The 6,356-nt window shown below is 33.9% G+C and overlaps 1 pseudogene; it reads left to right on the plus strand.

The window, feature by feature from the left end:
* Nucleotides 1–2,924: 2,924 nt before the first annotated feature.
* On the plus strand, nucleotides 2,925–3,049 carry LOC123940979 (annotated as a pseudogene).
* The last annotated feature ends 3,307 nt before the right edge of the window (nucleotides 3,050–6,356 follow it).

A 6,356-nucleotide genomic window follows, 5' to 3' on the forward strand; every position in this document is an offset into this window, starting at 1 on the left:
GTCTAGCACTCGATTAGCCTTATAACTTAGTGTCACTGACTTATTTACTTCCTTTCATTAAAAAAAAAAATGCCCTTATACTCTTACCTTCAGTGAGATAAAATTATCTTTCCTAAAAACAAGCTAGAATAGCTGCATACATATAAGAGTTTATATACTCGTATGAGGTCTGAGATGAGTGAACACCACCTTCACGGGGTGGGGAGGGGGGGTGAGGTTGAGAGTCTAATATGCTAGCAACCTAGAACTGCCTGCATATAAACATACCTGAAAGGAAACAGAGATAACAAAACCTAGATAATGCCTCGATCATCCTAGGATAAAGGAGCGACACATCTCCGAATGACATTTTAAAATTTGGAATTCTCCCCAGATGAATTAAAAAGCCAGATCTGAATACTGTTTTCATAAAGCTAAGGGTAGCTAGATGTTGAACATCGATATAAACAACAACACACATCTTGTTACTGAGATACTTGAAATTTGCTACCTGAAAAAAACAGACAAGCAATCCAGTAGCTACTAGCTAAACACCACCAGTCAATAAGCCTATTATAACACCGTGGAGCAATTGTACCCAGGGATTTGGATTATCAGTCATGATATGCTCCATCCATCCCACTTGGGAAAATTAGTACCCACTCAACAACTTGGCAGTGTCAGAACTTCATGCTAAAGAAAAGCACTATCCTATAAATGGAATATAACAAATTCCAGCCTACCAAAGCTCTAGCATTTTGGACAAGGGTAGTATGTTTGCTGACACACTATGCCTTATTAATTTATTTATTGGTTTGTTTGTCTGATTGCTTATTTCTTTTTGCTAATTCAAGTAAGCGATTTATGCCATCTGGAACTAGGCAAATAGTGAAGGTCTTATTCTTGGTGCCTTGCTCTGTATTCTGAACAGATCCAACACACTGTAAAATCTGAAACATAAACTTGGAGCCCTATCATTCAGGTGGCATAGCCTCATAAAAAAAAAAAAAAAATCAAAAAGAACTACTTAAAATTAGACAGCATTGATGGACTTGAAATTCCAAATGATTCAGCCTGCCATACCTAACAAAGAACTGTATTCTTCAGATACAATGACATACTAAGGGATAACAAAGGCATTACTTAAAGAAGGAAATCAACCAAAAGACCAGCACTTCTGAGTGAACTTCTCTTTGTTATTCCTTTCAGGAGATCAATCAATTTGGAAGATATAGATGAGATTTTTTTTTTTTTAATACTTGGTAGATGCACCTAAATTAGAGCTAAAGTTATCTATGAAATTCTATGATTTTATGACATAACATTGCTATTTCAGTTTCAAGATGCTCCTGTGGCTTCTTTGACCCCAATTTATAGATTCTATAAAATCTTCCTCTTTGAGTTTGTCAAATTATATTTTTCTCATTATTTTCCACTTTCTAATAAGAGTTTTAATGATGGTTCTAGAAAATATTTTAGTTTTTGATTTTACCTCTTTCATAGCCAACAGTTAACATAATTGCCCTAAAAAATAATAAATATTTTAAATAATAAGTTACAGACAGAAAGAAGCTAAGGACAATTTAATATTTAGGATACAGTTGAAAAGTTTATAGCAAAAACAAAAATAAATTAAAAGTAAGCAAAATACACTTGACAGATCACAAATTTTTATTTATAAAATCATGGCTTTAAAGTCCCTGTGTAGAATTTTTTGTTGGTCTGGAATCAAGAGAGATAATACTGGGAATTTTTTTACACAATACCTTTATTGAAATATGATTAACATAGCATATAATTCACCCATTTAAAGTATACATTTCAGTTTTTTTTACAATATTCACAGATTTGTGAAAATGCAGCCACATTTATTTTTACAGTATCTTCATCCCTCCAGAAATAAATCTTGTACCAGTTAATAGTCACTTCCCATTTTCTCCCGGAAACCCTCAGTGTTTGGCCATAGTGAATTTACTTTCTGACCTTATAGGTTTGCCTATGAAGAGCATGTCATATACAATAGTGTATTTTGTGAGTGACTTCTTTCATTCAGCATAATGTTTTTGAGGTCCATCTATGTTGTGGCATGTATAAGTACTTTATTCCTTTATATAGCTGAATAATATATATAACCCATTTTATTTATCCATTCATCAGTTGATGGACATGTGGATTATTTCAACTTTTTGTCTATAAATAGTGCTGCTGTGAGTATTTGTATTCAGTTTCTGAGTGAACATAGGTTTTAATTTCTTTGGGGTATTTGTCCTAGAAGAGAACTGCTGGATTGTATGGTAAGTCTATGTTTAACCTTTTGAGGAACTGAAAGATTTTCCAAAGTGCCTGTACCATTTTACATCCCTATGAGCAGTGTTTAAGGGTTCCAGTTTCTCTAACTACATCCTTATCAACACTTATTTTTATCTATGTTTTTTATTATTATTTTTACTATAGCCATCATAGTGAGTGTGATGATAATATCTCATTATGGCTTTGGTGTATTTTTTATTTTTTAAAGATTTATCTGAGAGAGAGAGAGAGCGTGCACATGGTGGGGAAAAGGGGCAGAGGGAGAGGAACACGCAAACTCCCTGATGAGCAGGGAGTCTGACTCTGGGTCCAATCCCAGGACCCAGAGATCATGACCTGAGCCAAAGACGCTTAATCTGCTGAGCCACCCAGTTTCCCCAATGGTGATTTCCCTAAGCAAAAGATGTTGAGCATCTTTTCATGTGTATATTAGGCATCTGTATATCTTCTTGGGATAAATGTCTATTTAGACCTTGGCTCATTTCTACAATGGATTATTTGTCTTTTTGGCTTATAAGAGGTCATTATATAGTCCAGATCTACAAATCTCTTAGATATTATTTGTAAATATTTCCTCTATTATACAGGTTATATCTTCACTTTCTTGATGGTAATCTTTGAAGCACCAAACTTTAATCACTTCTCGGCCTTTTGGCTAAGATCAAGTGTGAAGCACCAAACTTTAAATTTGATAAAGTCCAATTTATTTTTTTTCTAATGACACTTGGATTCTAGTGTCATATCTAAGAAGATTTGTTTTAACCAAAGTCACATGGTTTATTCTTATATTTTCTTCTAAGAGTTTTATAGTTTTAACTCATACATACCTCTTATATTTCATTTTGAGTTATTTTGGGGTATGGTGTGAGGAAGGGATCTAACTTCATTATTTTGCATGGGGATAGTATTTATTTCAGGCCATTTACTGAAAAGACAATTTTTTTAAACGTTTTATTTATTTATTTTGTCAGAGACAGAGAAAGAGAGAGAGCACAAGCAGGGGGAACAGCAGGCAGAGGCAGAGGGAGAAGCAGGCTCCCCACTGAGCAAGGAGCCTGATGCAGGACTCTATCCCAGAACTCTGGGATCATGACCTGAGCCGAAGACAGACACTTAACTGATGGAGTCTTCCAGGCATCTGACAATTTTTTTCTTTATTGAATTGCCTTGGCACCCCTCTCCATATCGATCATAAATGTAAGGGTTATTTTTGGACTTTCAATTCTATTTCATTGACTGTATGTCTATCTTTGGACAGTGCCATGTTTTCTTAAAACTGCAGTGCCACAGTAGCTTTGCATTAAGTTTTTTCCCCAGTTTATTGAGGATTTATGTCAATAATCATTGACATACAACACTGCATAAGTTTAAGGTGTTATCATATGATAATCTGATACATGTATTACTGTAAAACAATTTTGACAATAATATATTAGTTAATACTATATTAGTTAATATATTAAGAGTAATATGTTAGTTAACACCTCACATAATAAAAACATTTTTTTTCTGTGAATTAAAATTTACTATCTTGACAACTTTTAAGTATACAATATAGTATACTTAATTCTATTCACCATGCTGTATAATTGATCCCCAGAATTTTTTTATCTTATAACTGGAAGTATAAATTATTGTAATCTACTCTCTTTTTATTAGATAACCACCTGCTAGTTATTTGCTAATTTATAACATCTACATAAAACTGCCCCTTATAATTTTGAAACCTGTCCTTAGACACAGCTAGCCCCCTGAAAGGGAACATGACCCTTTCCACAAAATGAAACATTTTAAGCAACATTAAACAAAGCATAAGATTATTAAGCTATGATAGGGTACTCTACAATTACAAAAAACTTCTCTTAATTATATGCTGCTCTGACACTCAATAGAAAATGCAGATGAACCATTTAATTCATTTATAAGTAAGATCAAATTTGAATATTCCAACTAAATATGCCTATCTGCTATTAGCTCCTTGCTTGGGTCTTGTTTTTTCGCCTCACCTTTGACAAAATCTTATTACTAAAACAAAGATACTGGTTTTAGGCTTTTAATCCTATAAAGCAATCAAAAGAGAAAACATCCAAAACATCATTTATTCATTTTTTAATTATAAGCCTGACTTGACATTACTAGAGTCAGGCTATTGGAGTTCTGCTACAAGGTAGTAATCCTTTCTCTAACACAAAGTCCACATATAACTATTTGTGCATTCTTTTCATGAAATAAAACCACAGGAGGTGTTGGTCTGATTAAAAACAAGTGTATAATGGTGAAAAGAAACAAATCCAAATGGAGACTAATTTTTTTCTTCAATGTCTCCCTTTAAGATTTGGTTTTAGAATGAGTCACGCAGGCATATTATGTTTGTTCTACATTGTCTGAGGTCAGGACAATTAAAAAGGAAGGACAGTGACAGGATAATTTCTGTTTAAATGCAAACACACATGCACAAATGAACTCTCTCTGTGTCTCTTTCTCTCTCTTTCTTTCTCTCTCTCTCTCTCTCTCTCTCTCTCACACACACACACACACATATATTGCCCTAAGGAAGAATTTATTTTAATCCTAGATTTTTTTTTTTAGGATTTTATTTATTTATTTGAGAGAGAGAGCACATGTACACAAGTGGGGGGTGGTGCAGAAGTCAGAAGCAGATCCCCATTGAACAGGGAGCCCAACCAGGAGCTCCATCCCAGGACCCTTGGATCATGACCTGAGCTGAAGGCAGACACAACCAACGGAGCCACCCAAGTGCCCCTAATTCTAGATTTTCACTTTGATTGTACCTTACATATATTTTTTAGTTCAATTCCAAAAGGTTGCCTTTCTTGAGGTGGTTTTGTTCTCTTAGCTGGCATAGTCTTTTTTTAAAAAGTCATTAAAGGTATAATTTGGAAAATCTACATTTGAAAAGAAATACTAGTTTAATTTATAAAACCTTTTCATCAAAGCTAAGCAGCAAAACTGAGTTGTATTGCTGCTGTAAATAAAGTTTTTTAAAAATTAATTACATTATATATGTGTTATTCTTGGAAACATTAAATAATAGAAAGCAAACACAAAGATCTTATCTTTGGTCTTCCATACAATGATATCTTTATAAATTAGGCTGACAAATTTACTTAATCTCCTTCTTTCCTACTATTTGCTATCATTATAAAATTGAGTGATGAATTGTTCTTAATCAAAATGAAAGATTCTGCTCACCAAAAAAACACCAAGAAACAAAAAGGTATAGAGGAAGAAAAATGCCATTTTCTTCTATCCTTTTAATTTCTCTGCTGAGAACCCTATAATAGAAGACGAATTAATAACAGAAAGGCATACAAATTTATATAAGTTTTACAGGACAGGATTTTTGTAAGGAAATGACCTGAAGAAACTGTTAAGCCTTTTCTATGTGACCTGAACTTCTTCACAACATGGTTTCAAGGTTAAGTGTCCAGAAAATAGTCAAACAGAAGTCATAATGCCTTTCATGACCTACCTACAGAAGTCAAACTGCATCACCTCACCATATCTTACTGGTCAAGACATTTACAAAAATGCACCCAATTTCAAGGGGAGATAATAAAGACTCTTCACCTCTTGATGAAAGTACATCAACATCGAATTGTAAGAAGAGCATGGATGAAATACACACACACACACACACACACACACACACACACACACAGAGTAATCTTTGAAGAAACAATCTGCCATGGACATCACATATATCACAAATTTCTTTGTATCCACTTTATGAGTTTCATTCCCCTAAGACTGTCACCATATGAGGACACTGAGCGCACAAAGGGAAAATGACTGAAAAGTAGTACAGGGCATCCAAAAAGGAAAGGGCAATATGAAAGACCAATTTCACATGCTTTTTGCCAGCCTTCCCAGAGCGTGTGGGTGAGAAAACACTATTCAAAAGTTAAAATCTCACAATAAAGTATGATCTCAGTCACATAAAACTTACTAATACTTAACAGTTTTAATGAATACAGATGTTTATTTGCCTACAAGCACAATAATCACCATTTACCGAATGCTTTCAAAGTGATGAGAATTTTGAA

Source organism: Meles meles, chromosome 4 (assembly GCF_922984935.1).
Source record: "Meles meles chromosome 4, mMelMel3.1 paternal haplotype, whole genome shotgun sequence".
NCBI classification, from domain to species: domain Eukaryota; kingdom Metazoa; phylum Chordata; class Mammalia; order Carnivora; family Mustelidae; genus Meles; species Meles meles.